The following is a 24,639-nucleotide window of genomic DNA, read 5'->3' as shown; positions in this document are numbered from 1 at the left end:
ATGTCCAACAGCATGCATAGATATCCCCAATAACACATAACAGATGTGCAGCAATCACATGGCAAACAGACCACATGCATATATAGAACGATAGTGGCCCTTACAATGGCATGCAGGTGACATTTTCCATAACAGGCCAGCAATAACCATGTCCCCACAGGGAACATGGCTACAAACACATAGCACAAAACATGGTACAATACGATATATGTCCCAATGGTAGGTAAGCTGTAGTCATACCTATTGAGTTGTATGAACAATTTGAAGTCGCAGATATGGTGGGGGGCAGAGATGTGTATTAAGAACTATGATACCCTTGCTGTATGAGTTGCTCAGACCTGTTTCCATCTTTATGTCTTTCAGGCAAGATGTCACATGCCAGGTTACCTGTGTATTCAGCAGACAAAAATGAAGTCATCATCAACCACCTGGTACAGCACTACCAGGTGCTCTTTGGCAGGACAGCCCATGAGCAGCAGGAGTGGACCGCCCTGTGGAATGATCTAGTCCACACGGTCAATGATGTCAGCCTGCATAACCGCAGTTATGGGCAGGTCTGGCATCATCGCAGCGACCTGCTTTGCAATGCCTGCCAGCATGCTGCTGTAGACCAGGCGGATCACCTCACAACAGTGGGGGGGCTCATGCCATCCATCCCTCCTGACACGTGTTGAGGAGCTCCTCAACAGCCGCATAGCACCTGCCTGCCCGCACACACAACAACTGACGAAGACGATAGTGAAGGTGGGTGCTACCAACACACTTGCAGAGGAGCATGCAGTTAAGGCCACAGGGCACATCAGTAGACCACTGTTGTGTATCCCTCCGCATCTGTACAGGTAGATCATGCATATGTGAGATGTCATATATATAGTCTTTTGCTGTGTAGTAGTAATAAACAGATGTGCATAAGCTGTAGTATTGTGGACTTGATGTACTGTTGAGGTGTTGTAATGCTGCACCCACCCTGTACCAATGCCACAGCTGTGGCTACTGACATCACATCTCTCATGCACTTATGTAGGTCCCTCTGGTATACCTCCAAGACAGCAGCCTGTAGCTGGTAAGTATGTTTATGTTCATGCTTGCCAATACACCGGTCATATAATGGCTATGGTATATTCCATGCACACATCTAACACACCTACCCATAATGCATGCCGTACATGTTCACGTATTGTTGCTGTTAACTGCACTGCATCACAGTGGTGACCATGACAGTGTATCTGAAGGGTATGTCAGACACCTGCAATATAACTAACATCCTGTCATTGCAAAATGTGTCCACAGGGATGAACATAATGGTGGGACAAATGGCCTACAGTAGGGACATGTGTGAAAAATCACTACAACACTGTATATACCAGTATTACAATGTCAACTGCTACAGATTTACCATATGACATATCATAATACTGCAGTCCACAACCCTTAAAACCTGCAATGTGGTCCCAACATGAGCAATGAGTGTGTAATATGGAATTGTAGGTTACAGCATAAAATATGGGGAATACATACATTCACAAACACTGGAAGCATATGTGTGCACACACTTCAGATAAAATATAGTGGAAGCAGCTGTTGAGGTACTGACTGCATGCATTTGTCATGGAAATGCACCTATCAGCAAGTACACGTCGCCAATATCACACCACGTATTGGTCTACTGTCCAAGAAGTTTGGCCATCAAATGTGCACCCTTACCTGCAACAGAGGCAACCATGGCTTGCACACATCTTACATTACATGGCATGGGCCCCATACCCAATAGGTAGCACCCATGAGCTGGAAATGTAGACATAAGTCACCATTGCATATACCATGGCAAACAATGCAGACAGTCATTTATGTGGCAAGGATGTATGGGAGGAATGATGTAGGAAATAAACACATGGCCATCCAAGACAGATGACGTCACATGTAGAAAATTGGTCATGTGGGCTGCCTAGTAACATGCCACAACACTGAGGGGGTTGCAGGAATGTCTAGCAAGTACTGGCTGTGCAATGCCCATATCAGCAATTGCCTGAACTTTGCAAGTGTGTGGCCCATGGGTTAGAGTAATCAGATGTGACAGTTGTACCACAGAACACATCAGCCAGGCCACTCTATAGATAGTGTATGCATAACATAAGAGGTCCCCAAAAGTCATAGTTTCATAGTTTCATAGTTTAGTACTAGGCTATCTGCCCTGGGGCATTTGTAAGCCTAGCCATAGTGATGTGGCTTTCGCCACCCCATGAAATGGTACAAAAATGCACAGAATAGATTTAGAATACTGTGCCTCTGTCTAGTAGTGACACAGTGAAGGTCCCCTTATATAATAGAATTAGTTTACTGTACCCCTGTCTAGTAGTGACACAGATGTGACCCCTGGGGTAAACTTACGATCTCCCATCCACTCATCAAGATTTCTCTTGAAGAGAGTCAGTGAGGGACTCTGCCTAACATGAACTGGGATCTTGTTCCAGAGCATGGGAAGCCTCTGGGTTATGAATCTATCCCTCCAGCATGTCCTATTCATACTTGTGCCGAGGTTTAAGTCTTTAGCTCTCGTGGTTCTGATGGATTTGGATTTTTTAAGGTGGAGCATGTCCATCAGTTCCTGATTGGACATGGCCTTGTACGTCAGGCAGAGATCACCTCTGAGAAGGTGGTATGCTACTGAATAGAGCTGGAGTTTCTTTAGTCTGGCAGAATAAGACATATGTTGGAGACCCTTGATCCTCTTGGTGAGGTACTTTTGTGGTTTCTCCAACTGTTGCAAATGCCATGTGAGGTACATACCAAATGGGGCATTGTACTCAATCATGGGTCTGATGAGGGAGGAGTATAGGGGTACAATAACATCCTTGGATCTGGATGTGAATCCCTTCATGATAAGGTGTGCAAGGTAGAATGTTTTTCTAACCACTTTGGCAACGTGGGTGTCAAATGAGAGGTCGCTGTCAACTTGGGTCCCTAGGTCTCTGATTACATTTTCCGTACTCAGTGGGTTGCTGTCTATGTGATAATTTGTGGGTACTTTGTTTTTCCCAATGGGAATGACTATACATTTTTTGGCATTTAGTTTAAGGCCATGACTCCGGCACCAGTTGTCCGTTTCTGTGAGGCCTTTTTGTAGGATGTATGTGTCTGCTGGTGTATCGACTATGGCGCCTAGTTTGCAGTCATCTGCGAACTTTGTCAGCCACAACCCTCCCATGTTTGCTTTAACATCTGAGAAATAAATGCCAAACAAGAGGCGTCCCAGGACAGATCCCTGTGGGACACCACTTGTGACTGACTTTGAGTCTGACATTGCTCCAGCGATTTTAACTTTATGGGTTCTGTCCTTTAGCCAGTTTGCAACCCATCTAGTGACATAAGGGTTTACATTTAAGCTGTTGAGCTTATCTATGATGCCTGAGTGGGGTATTGTGTCGAAGGCCTTAGCCAAGTCCAGGTAGGCTGTATGGACTGCTTTGCCCTCATCAATGGCTCTACTGACTGTTTCGAAAAAGTCAACCAGGTTCAAAAGGCAGGATCTGCCCTTTACAAAGCCGAACTGGGTGGGGTCAAGTGTCTGTAGGTCCCCAATGTCTCTGTTTATGAGTTCCATAATGATTCTTTCCATAGCTTTGCAGACCAGGCTGGTTAAGCTTATGGGGCGGTAGTTCCCAGGGTCTGTAGAGGTACCCCCTTTGTGGAGTGGGACCACTGTTGCTGTATGCCAGTGTTCAGGTACATATCCTGTAGTAAGGCTAAGGTTAAATAGCATTTTTATGTGCGGATTTAGCTCCTCTTGGAGTTCCCATAGCACGCAACCCGGGATACCGTCAGGTCCCATTGATGCTGTGTTTTTAGCTTTGCTGAGGGCGGCTCTCACCTGGACATCTGAGATGACAGGGAGATTACATTCAGCTGGGATAAGTATTTCTTCTTTTGGGGGTGAGGGAGGGGAGAAATTTGCACTGAACCTGTCAGCCAGAATGTTGGCAATATCTGTGGGTTCAGTGTATTTTTTGTTGCTGTGAACTAACTCTGAGCATATCTGAGGGTTTCCACCCAGGTTTCTAACATAGCTGAAGAAGGCTTTGTGGTTATCTTTAGTGTCCTTAGCGATTTTTCTCTCAAAGTTGGTCTTGGATGTTTTTATGAGAGAACATAGTTTTCTGCTAGTGTTGATCAGAGATGTCTTCCCTTTATGGGATTTTGCTCTGTCATGCAGTAGCTTCCTTCTTTTGTTATACAATTTGTTAATGGCTGAGGTCCACCAGACAGGACGCTTGCCTTTGGTGGAGAGGGACTTGGATTTATTTGGGATTGCATGATCCATGCATTCTTGGAGATGTCCATATAAAGCATTTGTGAAGGATTCAGCATTGTGGGATGTGGTATCCACTGGCCCAGTGGGCTTAAAGGATACCATCTCAGTCTTAAGAAGAGTGAAGTCTGCTTTTGAGAAGTTTTTCATTGTAGTCTTTTGTGCTGGGGTGGAGGTGGGATATGTATATCCAGGGTGATTAGTTTGTGGTCAGATCTCACTAGTGAGGGTATACCGGTGTGGAGCATTTTGTCCCCATGTTTGTGATGATCAGGTCTAGTATATTATCTCCCCTAGTGGGAGAGGTGACTAGTTGTTCCACTGCATTTGAATTTATGAATTCCAGGAACCTTTGGGCTAGGGTGTTAGGGCTAGAATAATGTACCCAATCTATGTTAGGGAAGTTGAAGTCTCCCAGTATGATGGTATTTTATGATACATTCATATCCTCCAATGTCTTCAGGAAGGCTGAGTGGGGTTCCTGAGATTGGGAGGGTGGTCTGTAACATGCTACCAGTTGTATAGTAGTTTTGCCTATGGTTAGTTGCACCTGTATGGTCTCCGATGCTTCATGTGTTGCTACTAACCTGGAGGTGTGGGTGTCCTTGATGAATATGGACACTCCCCCTCCCTTTGTGGTTCATGCATTGCAATGTGTACTGGGGAACCATTACCACATTGGAAACCTACAGACATTATCATGTAAGATACATGTGCTACACAACCAACACCTCACCCCACCTCAGGCCCACCATCCCCATCTGTACTGTGCTGGTGCTAGCGTACACTTGTATGTTTGCCATTCATTAGCTGGGAATAGGCTGTTATATGTGGTGCTCAGTGTTTGGGGCACTGCAAACTGACACACATGTGTAGGCCATAATTGTCAAACATCTGCAAAAAGGCTGGAGGTGGGGAGGGGTTGTCATCATGATACACCAGTGTACTGCAGCAGGGATCCTAAGGATGCTATGAATGGCTGTATCTGCACACAGTCAGGTTCAGGAACTGTGGCAGATGTAACTCTGACTCCACAGCAATAGTGACAGCAGTGTGTGAACTCCAAAAGATGTGCACATGAGTTGACCTTGCAATCATGCAGAGTTGGAGGACATGTGTAGAGCAGACTGATCATAAACTGGCAAATGCAGATGGCCCATGGTAGTATTCCCCTGCCAGGAATAGTGACTGATGTAGTATACATAACAGTAGGTGCAACAAACCATCATGATAAGGGTGTGCATGCATATGCACCCACAAAATGTATGCATCGCAGTCATCAGCACAACTAACACATTTGTTAGACACTGCAAATGGCTGTGCTGGACAGAGGCACAGGGAACTAATCTAAGGGGGCAGCGAAAGCCAACATGTTCTGGCTAGGCTTATAAATGCCTTCGGGCAGATAGCCTAGTACCTACCTATGAACCTATATTTCACATATCAGGCTCATGTAAATGTTAACATATGCAGTGATGTGGTCCCATGGCATATCAAGGAAGAGGGGGGTCATATCAATAAGGGTGTGTACACTCACCATAGCCACTGTAAGGTTTGACAGTTATCAGTGTAATACTATCGTATTGATCATACATGCACCGCTGATGTTGAGATCTGTAAATCAGACATCAAGCATTCACAAAAGACATCTGTCCACATATCATCCCAGGTATGTATTGGACAAACACATAGGGGCTGTGAGCATTAGAGCAGACATAACTGACACAGTAATACACATTCAGCAATGGTGTGTACACCTCTGAGGTATGATGCACAGTATATGGCAGGGTGCAGAACAGGTACACAGCAATGCTGTGTACATGGGTGCAGTGTTTTCCAGGGGAAGGGGCATCACCTACTAACACAGCCCATGCATCACACACATGTATACTGTTGCTAGCATGGATTGACTATAGCTGCACTGCATGCTGTTGAGTACCATATGTTATGCATGTTGACAGATGGGTAATGGGAGGTCTGTGTGTACTATCTCTGTGCAACCTCATGTGTAGGTGTGTGTGGGTGGATGAGTTATTTTTTCTGTAAATGCAATCTGGTGGAGTGGAGGGGGTTGATGCATGTAGGATATGTGTGTGCATATGTGTGTGTTTGTGTCCATGTATGCACATGTGTGATTGTGGGGTTGTTCATACGTCAGTACTTCCCTTTGGAACCATGCAGTACATGGACATGGACTGACACGAGACAGCAGGAATACTTGTCTGATATGTAATCTCAGGACAGCTAATAGTATAATAAGGTCTGTAGCATGTAACATGCATTGGGAGGGAAACTAGACACCAGGTATACCATTAAAATTGCAATCAACAGAAAGGTGAATGACTACCCATGCATGCAGCACTACAGATACATTGGGGAATTACTAGACAACCCCAAGGAATGTATCCACATATTACTGTTGTCCACATAATAAGTTGATTGAGCAGCATATCTTGCCTCTACTGAGCAATAGTTATGTATGACACTCCAGTGCGTGACATTATTGAGTGAATGTAGTAGCCCCTAACATATGGAGGCCATGCTCACGATGTCTGAACATACCCAGGGTGAACACTGGATGACAGCAGTGAGGCCTTGTATAACTTACTCGAATCAAGTCAAAGAGGTAATGGAGTAACAGGTCATGTGTTGCATTCACTTGAAAAGGCATTTAGAAGAATGATACGTTAATGAGTGGTATTAATGAGTGTATGTTACCAAGTGTGATGCAGGATGGAGAACCTACATGAATAAACTTGGGACTGTCTGTAAACTCAGGGACAGGAGGGATTATGGTGGAATTTCAGTGTGTGTGTGTGTGTGTGTGTGTGTGTGTGTGTGTGTGTGTGTGTGTGTGTGTGTGTGTGTGAGTGTGTATGTGTTTGTACTTATATGCAATGCCGTGCAGGTCTTAAAGTGCATTTCTTGTTTTCCCCTCACAGGTGGCGAGGTGGGTCAGGGTCCCTCCTGCATACAATCTGATGTTGGTGTCCATACAGACACCAAAAATGATGATAGGACTGTTGAGGCACAGGCGGAGTTGTCAGATGCTGAAACTGTGCCATCATTTGACATCCCCCTGTTAGCCACCCCAACCCCGCACACAGTCTCAGTGCCTATAGATACCCCATCACCAGTGGCCATAGCAGAGGGACAGTTGGTGGTTGGTGGCAGTGCACAGGAGAGTGTGGAATCTATGCCTGCTGTGTCTGGACACAGCAGGCATAGCTGGATATCTGGCAGGCCACCACATAGGCGGATGTACCGGTGTGCTCATGGGAGGGCCGCTGGTCATCATGCCCCTGGAAGAAGTGCCACAGCTGGTACCACCAGACGCATGTTTCAGACTGTCATGGGGGTGCAGGCATGTATGGAACTGTACACCAGACAAGGTCTGAGGCTGCAGAGGGCTGCTTTCTCATCTGTAAGTGACAACATACATGAACCTGCAGGTGCCCTCCATGATTATACCGAGGTCATGGATAGATGGTTGGGTGAGATGGTGGGCCTCATTGACTGTGGATTGTCTGTGCTAGAACATGTGGTGGGATTGGGGCAATGCCCACATGGACGTAGGCCAGCAACAACATATGGCAGTCAACATGGATGTGCAAGGACACCAAGCTGCTCCCATAGTGGCAGTACCAGCCCCAGCACTGCAATGGGGGTGCTGTCGACACCACACCATAGTAGGCCACATGCACTTGGCCCTGACCAGTCCCAGGAGGGACCTAGTTCCAGCGGATATATGTCATCATCAGAGGAGAGTAGCACATCAAGGCCTGTACCTGGACATGCCCATGGAACTCCTGGCAGGCACATTCCGCACCTCCGTAGCCAGAGGCTATGAACTGCACACCCTGCCAGGTATGATTTGCAGCTGTCCAAGAAATACCTGTATAGGGCAGCCTTATGGCTGAACTGTGTGCATGCATACCCACAAACTATACAAACATAACTAGGGCAACCCCATACCTATACACACCACATCACCATGCCCATATCAGCAAATTACACCCCTCACCCACACACATGGTGTCAAACGTATGGCCCACCCTCAGTCTCTAGCAAACCAACAACATACCCTGAGCATATGATGATACCTGTGCCACATCCCTGTCATCCATACCATCGATGCAGGAACAGGCTAATATGGTTCTGGTGCATACAGTGACTATACTACAGTGTACCAATGTACTGCTGTGTAACATATTGTCAGCAGTAACTTTTAATGCTTACATGTCAGGTAGTGTAGCTGTCCAGCCATGATCCATTATAGCTGTTAGTAACACTGAGTGATTGTGGTCTCCATAACGTTATCCATTTGTGTTGTAGGTGTACATGTGTCAGCAGGAGGATGGTCTGTTGTCATATCTCACAAGGGGTATGGCACTATGGTGACACCATGGCTGTGCCATATTCTGGGTACAGTTGAACAAATGTCACAGGTCTGTATAACAGTTACTGCCTGTGGCACATGGACAGGTGACCCCCTGAGACATGTATAATCATCAACCTTAAGTAGATCCCTCCACATACACGCACACTCTTACTTGGCAACACTGGGACTAGACCCCTACCTAGGTATGTAGTGCTACTGATGTGTGTGGCTTTCATTGCACACACCACACAGCATTTAGCATGAGGTGTGTTCCAGGTTACATGTTACATGTTACATGCAGAACATCCCCAGGCATGTACAGTGTGGTAATGGGAGAAGTAATGTTTGTATATGGACAATACATAGTGTGACATACCATCATATACACATCAATAGACACATAACAGGCCGACACAAATCCAAGAGACCTGGGCCTATCAGTGCTAACTAACTTGTCAGTGCATCTAATGTGTTACAGGTAGGCTGCACAGAGCACATGCATAACTGGGCTGGATTGTGTTATCAGTTATCTGTATGGTTGATGGTGACAGTGGTCACCATACAGTGGTACATGGGACATGTACCAGGGGTACCATGGTGTAATGACAGTGTGCACAGCATCCACACCCCACTGTGGATATTATACACACTGGAACCCATGATGACACTCTGACATACCCACCATCACACATTGACCATGACTGCTATACAACCCATTGTTCATCCCAACAGTGGTACTACAGGGATATGTGCCTAATGCATATACCACAGGTATAGTAGGGTGATGCATTGTCATGCCTCTCCTATGGGCAGCAACATCACTATCTGTAATACTGTGTGGCAGTGTGTATTGTAATAGGAGTATGTGGCCTTGGAATGCTGTACCTTACAGATATACACACATGCACACATACACACACTTGCCAGAACTCAGTGGGTATCCTATGCCTATCAACCCATTTGTAAAACAGTGTTGTGCTGGTACTGCAAGGCTCAGGTAGCCTTTAGGGAGAGGAGCATAACAGGGGACATGTAATGTCTTGTACAGTAGCAGCCACATCTAACTTTGGCAATGGGTGTTGCAGTGGGTGTGAAGGCCCTCATGGTATTCCCAACTACAGGTATACTAACACCCAGACACTGATATCCTCAGTAATGCACACGTACACATTTGCCAGTACTGGGGTGCGTTGCTGCAAGTGGTCATAGGTGTGCATCTGGCTACTATCCATGGAGAGATGGGAAGTGTAGGGGATGTGTGTACAGTGGTATCATGCCACCTGCCATGTGCAAGCAGACAATCTATCTGCAGACACCACTGTGGTGACTGTCAGTGTGAGAGTGACATGCATCAGCCAATCCTCTAGGTGTCTCTTGCAAATGGCCAGTGAGGTGATCCAGTTGACAAGTATGCAACATGTATTACAAAACATGGTTAGTGTCTGTTTTGGAGACCTATACCCAAGCATGTTCTGTTGACTGTAATAGTGTAGTGGAGGTACCCATGTGGTGCATACAGGATGTTGTGTCCTATCTGTGCCAGTTATAACACAGCTGGGCAGACATGTCAGTGTCAGCCAAGCATAGGTTGCCTGTACATATCCAAGCTGGATACCTGCCATCTGCACATCTGTACAGGGACTGACAGACATCAGCTTGCCAACTAGCTATGCAGTAGGATGAATGTGTCAACAGATAGACGTCTGACACCGATATGTATACCATTACTACATGTTGGCAGCCCTCACTGAAATGTGCTATACAGACAGTAGTCTAAAGTTAATTTCCACATGTCAGATTATTATCCAGTAAGAGATATATACTGTTACACAGCTCACACACCAGGAACACAACAGTGAGGCCTCAAATTCCATATATGGATGCAGGGGTGGTTGTTGCCAGTACTACAATTAGCAATCTACTCTTGTTTGGGAAAGCACTTTCAACAGTAGTAATGGCATGATACATTACATGCCAGTGTGACGGCACATAACCTGAGATACTACCCTTGTATGTAACTCATTCACATGGATAAGAGTGATGTACAGGTCTTATATACTCAAGTGTCCCAGACATGACACTCACACCCCTTGCTACTGTATTGACAGCACATAGACACATGTTATGCACATGGCATTACATACACTTATTACAGATGTCATTACCCTGCTATGTTATCAGACTGGGATGTGAGCACTTTTTACCAGGGCTGAGCCATGCTTAGCAGGTGTCAGCATTTTTGCAATATAACAACTAAGCACATTTTCACACTGGTAAGCAAAGCCTACACAGTGTAAGCTCCTGTACATTTAACCATACATTAGCACCGCTTAGCTTCACGCAAACCCATGCAAACACACTTAAAGCTGCTCAAAACTGCCTTATTCACTCTGTATCCAACAGCCCTTGTTCTGCCCAGCAACAAAATAAACAGCCCTTGCACCCAGGACCCTGTACACTATAGTCATGACAGTTAACCACTACACCATGACAGCTGTGAAGACAGTTGTATTTCCAATACATCTGTCAGTAGACATATTGAATAGTATTGAACAACAGCTGTGATTTCTACAATTGTACAGTACATGTTAGTGATATTACTGTTGTAGCACATATGTTATATCTAAATATACACATATCAGATACATATGGTGCAATATATCTGGGAAGGTATACACAACAATAATGTTTACACATGACAAAGATATGGATATATACATATACATATGTAGATATATGTCTACATGTACATACGTATATATATTCATATATATATATATATATATATATATATATATATATATATATATATATATATTAATACACATCTGTATAGTGCATCATATATATGGCCATTTATAGATCTCTCTGTATATATATATATATATATATATATATATATACATATTTATATACATCATATATGTACAGATATACCTATTTATGTCAATATATATGTACATATCCATAACTATATGTGCATATATATATCTATATATCTGTATATGTCTATATGTCTAGACATATATAGCTGCGTATATATATATATATATATATATATATATATATATATATATATATGTATATATATATATATATATATATATATATATATATATATGTGTGTGTGTGTTTGTATATATATATATATATATATATATATATATATATGTATATATATGTATATATATGTACATATATATATATGTATATATGTATGTATATGTCTATACATCTTATATTTATTTATTTATTTATTTATTTTTATTTTTTTTTACATTTGTTGACCGGGGCAGTCCAACTGGATTACAAGTCCATTTTCAGTGGAGGCCCGAGGAGAAAAGCTCCAAGAGAACAATTTTTTTACAAAACATAGTTTTAAGGACAGACTTTTGACATACAATTTCCATAGAAGAGACTTTGACATACATATTAACTAATAGATAGGATACATTAATTCTCTACAATATAATATTAAATTTTATAAGATATTCCTAAGTTTAGGATTCCTGTGATAGATTTACTATGAGTAAAAGCAGAGAGATGTAGAATAAGGCTCCGAGAGAGCAGATGATGTTCGCTATAGTTAAGAAGGATAACAAATTGATTCACTATATGTCTTCGCCTGGTTTTAGTTGAGAAGGATAACTAATTGATTTACAATATGTCTTCTCCTGGTTTTAGTTGCTTATGGAGAGCTCAACATTGCTAGGGTAGTTTTCCCTAACTTCTGGAGAGATGGGATAAACAGTAGATTAACTGTCCTAAGTGGGTACAGTACTATGATTGGTTGGCTTAGCAGAGTTACTTAAGTTAGGTGAAGTGTTCTAATTAGACCTTAGCCAGGGGGGATACAGGAGCACAGTCAATTATTCAAAAAGTGAGTTTTAACAAGTTTCTTGAACTGTGATGGGGATTTGTTGTCAGTTATGTGGGCAGGAAGGAAGTTCCAGGTTTTTGCTATACAGTGGCTGTAGACAGACTTACCAGCTTCATTGTTATATTTGGTTACTTTGAGAAGGTTTTGTGTTCTAGACCTCAAGGGCCTGGCAGTTGTATAGGGTTGCAAAAGATTTTGTAGGATTGGGGTGTTTTCAGAGTTATGTATTATTTTGTGGGCTAGTGATAGTTGATTGAGTTGAAGTAGTAGTGGTAGTTCTAGCCAATTGAGTTTTTTTAGGCTTTCACAATGATGTGTTGTGATGGGAGAGGTTGTAGCGAGTTTGGCTATCTTATTGTAACAACTATCAAGTTTGTTTAGGTCAGATTTGCAGAGATTTGTAAGCATAGGGGAGGCATAAAGTAGGGTGGATAGTAGGTGAGTCCTCGCTATTGTAGTTTTGGAGTGGTCATTTTTTATTGCGATACAGTAGGCCAAGTTTTTATGTAGTTTTTTTATGGTTATAGAAATATGTAGGTCAAATTTAAGGTGATTATCTATTTGGTATGATTTGTGGGTGTGATTGTGGTCTTGTTAAAGGAGGAGATGAAGAAAGAATCAGTGGGAGGTGCAGCTCTGTGGGAGCTAAAGAGTACTAGCTTTGTTTTACTTTTGTTCAGAATGAGCCTTTGGTTTGTAATCCAAGTTCCTGCTAGGGAAAAGCATTCTTGTGTTAGGGAGTGAAGGATGTCAATTGATTTGGCTGCACGTATTATGGTGGTATCATCTGCATATTGCACTATTGAGGCTTTAGGAATACTGTTTGGGAGCTGATTGGTGAAGAGGGTGAAAAGAATTGGCCCCAGGGTGGAGCCTTGGGGTACTCCTTGGAAGACTGGTAAGGAGGGGGAGAGTTGATTTTGCCACATAGCTTGTTTCCTTCCCTCTACGTAGTTTTTGAATCAGGAGATGGCAGGGGTGGTAAGGTTTAGAGTTGCTAGTGAAAGAAGGAGTTTATTGTGATTAACCATACTGAATGTTTTGAACAAGTCAAGGAAGGTGGCAGATACAAGGAGTCCGTTGTTTCTGTGAGTATTGACAATGTTGTTGAATTCTGTTAGTGCGGTGGAGGTGCTATGGAAGGGTCTAAAGCCATGTTGTTGTGTTGCAATTAGATTATTTTCTAGGAGATATTTCATTAGTTGCTTGTGTATTACCCTCTCTAAAATATTATATAAAGGGGGCAGTATGGCTATAGGGCAGTAGTTATTGAGTTTCAGGGAGGTTCCCCTTTTATGTAGAGGGATGATATGTGATATTTTCCATAGCTTGGGTACTATACACTCAGAGATGGATCTGTTAATAAGGATGGAGACAGGATATGATATGGCTTCTGCAGCCAGGTGGAGGAATTCAGCTGATAATTTATCTGCAGCTAGAGATGTTGGTTTGAGCTTGCAGAGTAGTTTTTCAATGGGTTTGGTTGGTTCTGGGTGGAAGCTGAACTTGGGGCAATTGTTGTTGGGGTGGGGGGTGGATTTGTAGGTGTGGGGATGTTGTCATAGGGTTGGTTGTTTGCAAGGGTCTGGATGGTTTCTGTAAAGTATTTATTAAATTGAGTGAGGATGTCTTCTTGGTTGTTATCAGTTTTTGGGGTTGGGAGTAGTTGTTTTACCTGGTTGTAGAATAGAGTTAATTGCTGCCCAAAATTTTTGTGGGTTGTTCGTGTGCTTATCCTGTAACTTTTGGTAGTAAGATGTTTTGTCTGTTTTGGTGAGTTTTTCGGCTTTGTTACATAGTTCAACATATATTTGTTTGTTCAAGTTGGATTTACTGTTAAGGTAGTTGGTCCAGGCCTTGTTTCTTTTTTGAGGAGGGATGTTGTGTCTGGGGTTAACCAGGGGACATATTTAGTTTTAATTCTTGCTGTTCTGGAGGGGGAGTGACGGTTAAGGGTGTTTAAGAAGGTAACATTGAAATATAGTACAGCTTCATCAACATTTTTAGGTCGTTTATAAAGTTGAAGTAGTTAAAGTGTTTTTTGTTTCTAATTTCTAATTATATAGATATATGGCTATATATATTTATATATCTATATACATATATGTTTACCATATGTCCAGAATATGGAGTGGAGTCCTACCTCAGCACCGATAGTCTCAACCTCTTAGGGCAAGGGGATATCATGCATGTATTGCAGGTATATATGTAGACTGTTGCAACTGTAACAGGGGTTGTCTTAACAGACATGTTGTGTGTGGGAGGTCACACCTGCTATTGACATGTACGCCAACGGTTACTGACAGACATGCTAAGGACATCATTGTACAGTACCACTGATAGCACAGTAATGATCCTGTGGGCTACAGCAGAGATATGACCAATATATGTGGACAGTCTGGCACTTTTTGGTCAGTCCAGAGGTAGACACAGATCCCCTTTGTGCGAGATATGTGGACCAAGCCTGACAATGTGGATGTTAATAGCCATGTACATAGGTATATCATGTAAATACTGGACTACATATGCCCACACAGTTTATGCATGCACACACGCCTGTCTGTCCTATCACATAATAACTGGTGGTGCAGAGGTCACATGGCCACATACTACCCAGTATGCTAGGCATATAACAAAGCACTGTGCAAACTACAGGCGACTTCCACAACACTGGTCTACATTTTGTATGGGTGAATACACATGTACCTGCAAATATAGCAGGCTCTACAGGCATGTCACAGCACGGAGTAATAGACACCTGTGAGAAAGTGCATTCCCACAACCAATGTGAACACAGCCACAGCCACATATGTTATGCAAGCTTAATATGACACTATATGGACTATCTGATCAACACCATCCTCATATGTGCCACTCACACACTAACCCTACATAAGCTGGGTCACTACACAGTGTGGTCCAATGCCTGTCTGTGGTATGAGACACGTGTGTGCTTGGCCCTACAAACATGTGAGCCAATAGGGTACCATACAAAGTAGCAGCATGTAACATCAAATAGAACAGGACCAAAAACAATGACATCTACCAGGCCAAGGTACGTATTTGCAATACACATACTGCTGACAATCACCATAAGTACATGGACCCCACTACTGTATACACAACGGCAGAATGCCCAGGTTATGTCCTCAGAAATAACCCCTACTATACATAACATGTCTAGCAGTCTGATATCTGACTGGCTTGTTATCAGGTATGATGTCAATAAATAATGGTGTACAAAACATATGCACCTCTTACTGTATGACATATGTATAACGGTTGACAGACTTGTGGCTGGAGCCACAAACACTGGGCCAGTATTGGCATCTTGCTGTGATACCCTCGTACATTTACTGTTGTAACAGGGTTTGTTGTGACATATGTCCTATGAGGGATACGAAGTTAGTAACTCTCATGGCTGTCACCATGTACTGACTGCAATCCTCAGAGTATGCTTCTGCAGTTCTAGGATAGGTGATCTGTGAGTAACAGAAGAAACATAAGACTCCACACACTGCCCAGTCTGCAGATAACCCTACAGGTGGGAGTTTCCTGAAACACATAACACTGTCATGACAGGTGTTAAATCATGTAGATAAGCCATATCCACACAAACCCTGTTAAACCAACATTACTCCAAATACAGAAGAGCAACACTTACATTCTGTAGTCATGTCTGGCACACCCCCCTCCTGTTTGTTGGCCTGTCTCCACAGTCTATGTTGTTAGAGGTATATCCCAATACCATCAGTGATTCTGTTTGCCAAACACTGACATGAGGTCCTGCTCACAGTGAATGAAAAGGCCCAATACCCACATGATGTTCCTAGGTAAAGGAGTGTGTTTCCATGCAATTGGCTAAGGGAAGGTTACCACAGCTGTTCCACATGCAATCAGCTAGTGGGGGACTGCAATTCATGCAGAGGCCATCAGCTGACCATGAGCATCACTTACAAAACACAAGCTGCTGCCTAAGTAAAGCAGGTGTACTTCTCCTCATCCATGAGAGAGGGAGTAAGAGAGACAGACAGAGACAAAGTAAGACAGGGAGGGGGTGCGAGAATAAAACCTAAGCATGTTTGTGTCACACACTTACCAGTATGGGGTTTCAAACCCCTGTCTGACCATGTATTGCTATCTCATATCTATGCAGTTATTGCATGCACCACAGAGCTTACCTGTTGGGGAGATGTCCAAAGATATATCTGATGGTGAGTGACATCTGCAACAGTGATATAGGAGGGATAAGGTAGGTGTAGTACACATGCCTGTCCACATGAACAGGTGTCAACATCGACACAGCCACACTATCTCAGGGACTCACACACATTAACACAGTTGTCAGGGTCAGGATTAGACTTCCTGACTAGCTAGTTTACCACAATACAGTAATACGCAGGTATCACATGCACCACAGGGGTTATCAGGATGATATATGGGCAAAGGGTATATGAAGGTGTCTGACATCTGAAGGCATGCTTCAGTAGGCCAGTGGGAGGTGTAGTGAATGTGAATGGCGTCATTATACTCCACACACACAGACACAGGTTGTCAGTACTGACATGCATGGGTGCATTGCTTCACAGGTGTGTAGTGGTTGACTGTGCCAGAAGGCTGTACAAGGCTAGGTAAAGGGTATACCTTGGCATCAGGCCACATGCCAATGGTCTGCAATGTGGCTCAGGGGGTGTAGTGTCTGGATTGGCCCACACAGGTGGGTATTGTATTCACCATCCAGTCATCTGAGTTACTATTGTGGGTGACCAGTGCTGTGCAATGCTTGCCATGTATGTATTCTATAGTCCTTGACATGGATGGTGTCTGGGATGTGCACACATCCCACATGCATGTTCTGTGACATGTGGAAGTGTAATTGGCATGTCTGGGGCATATTGTGTACACAGATTATTATCATCAGATGTGCCATTCCTGGCCTCCTGTGGTGGGAACTGGCAATGGACACCAGGTTGACCCTGCACCTATATTGAAAGCATGATACAGGTATTCCCTGGTGTCAGTGGCATCTGTCCATACAGGGCATGTGTTTAAGGCATGGTATGTCCTTTATGGGTTACATTTGATGGCACTACAGTTGTTGCAGGCGTCCAGTGGGGAGCATAGTGAAGGTGCACTGTATGCAATTATGTGCCTATTGTAGCGATGGGACAGAGTGCCATGCCCTCTGTAGTCCGTTGCAATCACACCATGGTTACTATCTGTGAACAATATGCAGGGAACTACCAACAAACTGGTTGTTGCCTAGCCGAGTGTGTTTGTGTATGGGACATGGGTTGAGAGTGCTCTCTGTGTAATACAAAGCTTGCCTAAATTGTTCGCCAGGCCTTGATGTCACATGTAGAGGCATGGGTTCTCAACCCCAGCCTCTCTGCTGTTTGACATCTGTTATCCTTATAAGGTGGACATTGTGACATATAATAGGCCCACCATATAAGAAATTTGCAAAACCCACTCCACACTGAGTCCAGTTGTTACACACTCACAGCCACCTCCACACAGGATACGAATGACAAACACAGACACACACACCAAGTCTCACAGTTGCCATGTCTGGGATTGGAACTTTTACCTAACTAGTACACCACACTACAGCATTACGCAGTTATAGCACATGCCACAGAGATTACTGGGCTAATCCTTCCCCAAAGGTGTATTGCAACGTGAATGACATCAGCAGGCATACCAAAGTAAGGCATTAGCAATCGTAGTGAGTGTGACAGGCCTAAATAGCATTGATCCCTACACAGACAAACACACACACTCACACAGTTGCCATGTCTGGGATTGGAACTCCTACCTAACTAGTACATCACACTACAGCATTACGCAGTTATAGGACGTGCCACAGAGAATACTGGGCAGCTATTTCCCCAAAGGTGTATTTCAAGGTGAAGACATCAGCAGGATTGCCATAGTAGGGCAATGGGGAGTACAGTGTGTGTGCATGGGCTATAACCCATTCATCTAGAAGAAGACACACCACACTCAGGCAGACAGGTTTATATTCCACAGGTACGTGTATACAACTGCTAGATGACTGCTGACTTGTACAGTCATGTTGCACAGTTAACACTAGCACCACAGACACTATAGCATCGAGGGATTCCAGAGACAAATGTCTACAGTGATTGACATTGCAACATCATGTGGCTTTAGCCAATTGTATGTGTGCTGGGTGGGACAGACCTCATGATGGAAGGCTCTTTGTCACTGTCACTTTCTTCCACACATCTATGTATGTGTACTTTTGGCCTATTATAGTGTGTTGTCCTTACACGGTTGGGTGCTGGCTAGCATTGAGGGGAAATCTGGGATTCAGTATCATTCCCCTCTTTTGCATAGGATTGCTTGCTAATGCATAGTTACAGGTCCCACACTGAGCCTTCCCCCTTAGCAACCACTATTCACTGGCCATGTTGTCTTCTGCCTGCCATTGAGTATAATGGCAAACTAATGACTTTGGTTAAAATGCTTATTTCAGTTTTTGTTTCGGCCCAATACCATTTGCACCCTGCTGCCCTATGCTTAAACAGCCAAAATTGGCTAAAAAAAAATTAAAGTTTTTTTTTTTTTGCCAACTGTTTTCCATGCCACTGGTCATATATTTGGCCATTGGCATGCTTTACACATACTATACACCCTTTATTTGGAGCTGACATGGCTCCATTTTGTAGTTTGCAGAAATGTACTCGGTACATTTCTACACACTACACTAGTCCTGCGCGGACAGCTTTCTGGATCGCAAATTCACCTCATTTGCATGGTTTTCACCTGCAAATGGGGTAATTTGCATACAGGAGCTATGCCCATGCAGGAATAGTGCAGGTGCGCTCGTGCATGTCCCTAGAGCTTATTCCTGGATAGCACGGTGGCCATATTGCCTCCAGGAGCTCCTGCACTATTCCTGCACGCCATGCAGAGCTTGCTGAATCTGGGGGTATATATTTTTCTGCTAGCAGTTAACCCATTTGTCCTTCTATTGAGACACTTCATTAAAATGTTTTGTGTAAAAACCAATATGTAAACATATACTATTTCATGATATTAGTCATATTATAAAGTGATATTTAAATAGTAAACAAAAACTTAATTTTACTAAACATTAGTGTCTCAATTATAATCAAACAGAATAAAGACTTAAATCCTAAGAGTTAACTGTTTGCAGATACAAAGTGTATCATTCCGTTTATATACATTCAAAATTCAAAATATATTTCAACTACATGTAGCAATATAACCCATAGTGATTCAAGGACAAAAAAGGCTGATGACCTCACAGGCTATAAACTTTATAGTTCTCATATAATATGGACAGTTTGGGCTAAATCTTAAATTAACTAGATGGCTTATTAATTCTCATCTTAACAGCAATTTCATCTTCATAAATCACAGTGTGTATACACAAAAACTGTAAAAAGGAAGAAAATGTATTTTTATAGATATTATTTATTATTGTGTAAACAACTGCTAACAGACAACTAAAAAGAATTAAAATATTAAATATAACTAAAGGTTTAGTTAACTGGAATGTGTATAACCACAATGTTTAAACAAATCATTAAAGGCATGTGTGTGTGTGTGTGTGTGTGTGTGTGTGTGTGTGTGTGTGTGTGTGTGTGTGTGTGTGTGTGTGTGTGTGTGTGTGTGTGTGTGTGTGTGTGTGTGTGTGTACACAAATGTTATGCATTGTAAGCTTTTTCTAGTCTAAAGATGATTTTGTACTTCTTCGTAAGGAGTTATGCTTGTTTGTTTATTACAATTTCCTTCTATGCTTTAGTAGAAAATCTGCACATTTTCATGGACAATGCCTGTAGTAAAATGACCATCTACTGTATATTCTTTATAATAGACAAATCTGACTGACTGGATCTGGAAGTGCTAATTTTTCTCATATGAGCTAAAATGGAAATGGTTAACAAAATGAATAAATTATTCTCAGATTTACAAATTCATAGCTTTGACAGGAATTCATAGAAACAAAGTTCTTAATATTATGTACTTCTTTTAAATGACTGATATAGAGGTTTCCTGTCAAATTTTTCAAATCTCAACAGAGCACCAAAATCAAGCTGCTATATTTTGGGCATCTAGGATTCTCAACCAAAAATGCGTTCATTTATCCCTGATCCAGTTTCCCTAAACAAAAAAAAATAGGCCATTACAAGTGGTTCATTGCATGACAAAAATATTTGCAAACATTTGAAACTATCAAGATAATAAGAAAGGTAAACTTGTTCATAAAACAGTAATAACCCATCCTCTGAGACTTCAGTATGCCAAACAGTCCCCTTGCTAAGCAGCAGGACAGAGACTGACACAACGTCTGGCTTCTCTATCCTCCACACCAAGTGGCATATCCACTTGCCTCCCTTGGTCAAGCATGACCATCTATTCCAACACAGCATTATAAATTCCTCACTCACCCTGTCATGAATGCTAATAGACTGGCCCATGAAAGAATCTGAGTAATGAAAAAGAGAGAAAACTACACAGTTACCATCCACCAGGCGGCAAGCTGTACAACCTCCTCCTTTCCTCACTATGCTCTACTGACAACCATAAATCAAATGAGGTGACATTGTCTTAATTTCTGGTCCACAAACAGGGGAATAACCATAATCCAAAGTTAACAATAAATCACTTTCAGAGCATGAGCTGTCTCTAAACAGTATAGCAATATATTTTATTACTCGGCTTTTATTAATACCCCTTTGTTACTCAGTATTATCAATATTGTCATGTTTTTATTTCATAAAAAACTCTAGACCAAGAGCTAGTTAAAAAATTCTTGCAAAATAGATGACATATGAAAATTAAGCAAATCTACTCTGGGGCCATATTTTGGTTGCCTTTTCTTCAGTTTGCATTTGAATGTTGGTATCCCACAATTCCATAGGAGTGGATGGGGTTACATAATTATGTATGCATATTTTATGTTAATCAGCATACATATTTGTACCTATTTTTCATGGGCCTTTGTCCAGAATTTTGATGTTTCCAGGTTGAAAGGTATGCTAGGAAAGACATTTACTTCCTCTATTTTCATAGTCAATGTCAATAAGTATATTGTCATCTAGGTTTCTTTATACTCTCTCCTATATGTAACTAAAAATTTCTCATTAAGACCATTTTTTCACAAGAATATTTCAATCACCAATGTTGTAATTTTGTCAAGAAATTATTGCTGCTGTTGGTTTATATCTAAATAACGCCTTAGTGTGTGACAGACCATCTGCCCAGATAACAATCACTATATATATATATATATATATATATATATATATATATACCACATTTTGATGTATGCATCACTAATCAGTATTGAAGAGTGGGGCTCATGCCATTTTATATATATATATATATATATATATATATATATATAGAGAGAGAGAGAGATGCACATATGCACATACACACACACACACACACACACACACACACACACACACACACACACACACACACACACACACACACACACACACACATACACATATATATATTTGCGCGTGTGTGTGTGTGTGTGTGCGTGTCTATGCATGTGTGTGTGTGTGTGTGTGTGTGTGTGTGTGTTTATAAGTACAAAAGTATCAACAATTATGTTTTAATGAAGGTAGGTTTTCTTAAAAAACAAAAAACTCCCTAACAGCTTTACTAACAGGACAAATAAACTCACCATGGATCTTAAATGGTTACTCATCCAAGATGCATCTGTGGAATGCAGGCCTGACAGTGGTTATAGTGTTCATGAAAAGTGAGCAATCCACGCATAGCAAAAATGACAGGTAATAAATTAAGAAAACAGCATGAAATAAGCAGATCGCCTCTGACACTAGAGAGGCTATAACCTACTTTTGTTACTGATTTTTTGGATAGTGGAACCAAGTTTTTCATGACATTTACAATTTTCTGTGTTTCTTGTCATCTTCAAAAAAACTGCCAAAGATGTTGTTCCTTCAGATTCTGTTTCCTCTATTGCTCCCTCAGGCCTATATGGTGTCTCTGAACCTCAGGGATGTTTATCTCCATATTCTGATCCATTCTCTTTTCAGAAAGTTTTTGCATTTCTCTGTTGCTTCCTTGCATTTACAGTTCTCTGCTTTGGCCTTTCTACTGCCCCAAGGGTGTTCACTAAATGCCTTGCTCCTGTGATTGCTTTTTGCAGGCTTCAAGGGATCCAGATATTCCCTTACCTGGATGACCTGTTGATTCAGGTGTCCTCACCAGAGACCCTTTTGCAAAATCTTCATTTTACCATTTCTCTTCTTCAGAGTCTAAGGTTCACTATAAATTTCAAAAAGTCTTCTCTGACTCCTTCTCAGGATCATGTTTTCTGGGTTGCAGGATTCAGACGGTGCCAATGCTGGCTTCCCTACCCCCTCCAAAGGCCTTAGCTCTCATTTCTTTCTTTCACACTCCTCTTCCTCTGGCTTCTATTACTGCCAGGGAGTTTCTGAGAACTCTGGGTTTCATGGTATCCATGATTCCAAAGCTCTCTCTGGCCAAACTTCACATAAGAAAGTTTCAGTGGTTTCTAAAGTTAGTATGGCTTCAACATCCACAGCCACTAGACTTTGAAGTTCCCTTTCTTCCTTGTCTCAGACAGGAACTTTACTGGTAGATTCAGCAGTTTTCTCTGAATCCAGGGATCCCTTTTCATCCCCCTCTTCCCTCTCAGGAATTGTTCACAGACGCTTCAGACATGGATAGGGGTGACATTTGGCAACCTAAAAGTTCAGGGGGTGTGGTTGCCTCATCAGCAGAAGAAACACACCAGTTTCAAGGAGATGACAGCTCTACTGCTGGATGTTCAGGCCTTTTATCCTCTTTTCTCTCCAGCACCTCTCAAGGTGTTCACAGACAATACCACAGTGATGTAGTATATCAACAAACAGGGAGGAACAATATCTTATCTTCATTGCTGATCGGTGCTTCTGGTGTGGGATCTTGCTGTCAAGTATAAAGTGACTCTTCAGGCAGTTTATGTTCCTACCAATCAGAACATTGTGCAGAAATTATGAGCAGGTCCTTAACTCAGTCCCATGAATAGATACTTCACAGGGATGTATTTCTGGACATTATCCACCAGTGGGGTCCTCCTCAAGTGGATCTTTTTGCCTCCCCTCTGAACAAACAACTTCCTCTGTTTTCTGCCAAAGTCCCAGGTCCTCTGGTGTGGAATGTAGATACCCTTTCTTTTTCTTGGGAGGGGATGTTTCTTTATGCATTCCCTACCCTTCCTTTTATTCCAAAAGTCCTGGTCAAAATTCAACAGGATGCTCCCAAAATCTTGTTGGTGACTCCTTTTTGGCCTTAACAGCACTGGTTCCCTCTTCTTCTTCTGAATTTAGCTATGGGCAATCATCACAGGTTACCTCACAGGGTGGATCTACTCTCACATGACAAGAGGTCTGTCATCCATTCCCACCTGTCCACATTTCAACTGACACTGTAGGTGATAGGATTTTGATTCCTCGTAGACACCTTTTTTCTGAGGACGTGCTGCAAGTCCAGCAAGAGTCCAGGAAACCTACTACTAGGAAATCCTACTTATCCAAATGGAAGAGGTTTTCTATTTGGTGTCTCTGTTGTAACCTGAACCAGTGTACTGTGGCTGTTTCTTTGATTCTCTCTTATTTGTGTGAGTTGTTCAATGCTGGTTTGACCTAGTCTTCTATTAAGGCTCACTTATTAGCTGCCTCTGCTGGTCTGGCTTTAACTCCTGCTTTAGCTTCTAGATTTGAGGCTGAACAATTTCGTAAAGGCATCTTTAATATTAGTCCTCCCAGGAAGCCTGTTCTTCCTCCCTGGGATCTTAATTTTGTTTTGGAGAAGTTGACTCAGGCTCCTGTTGAGCCTGCTGCTTTAGCATCCTTGCAACATTGTTCCTGTAGACTGCTCTTTTGTTAGCTCTTACCTCTGCCAGATTGGTGTCTGAGTTACAGGCTCTTATGACTTGTTTTCCTATTTTGATCTTTCATGGGGACAGTGTCCTTGTGCACTAACCTTTCTTTTATGCCTAAGGTGGTTAATGAGCTGTCACTTAATCAG

Source organism: Protopterus annectens, chromosome 2.part0, assembly GCF_019279795.1.
Source record: "Protopterus annectens isolate FY-2018-M chromosome 2.part0, PAN1.0, whole genome shotgun sequence".
Lineage (NCBI taxonomy): Eukaryota > Metazoa > Chordata > Ceratodontiformes > Protopteridae > Protopterus > Protopterus annectens.
Note: the sequence above shows the minus strand (reverse complement) of the source record.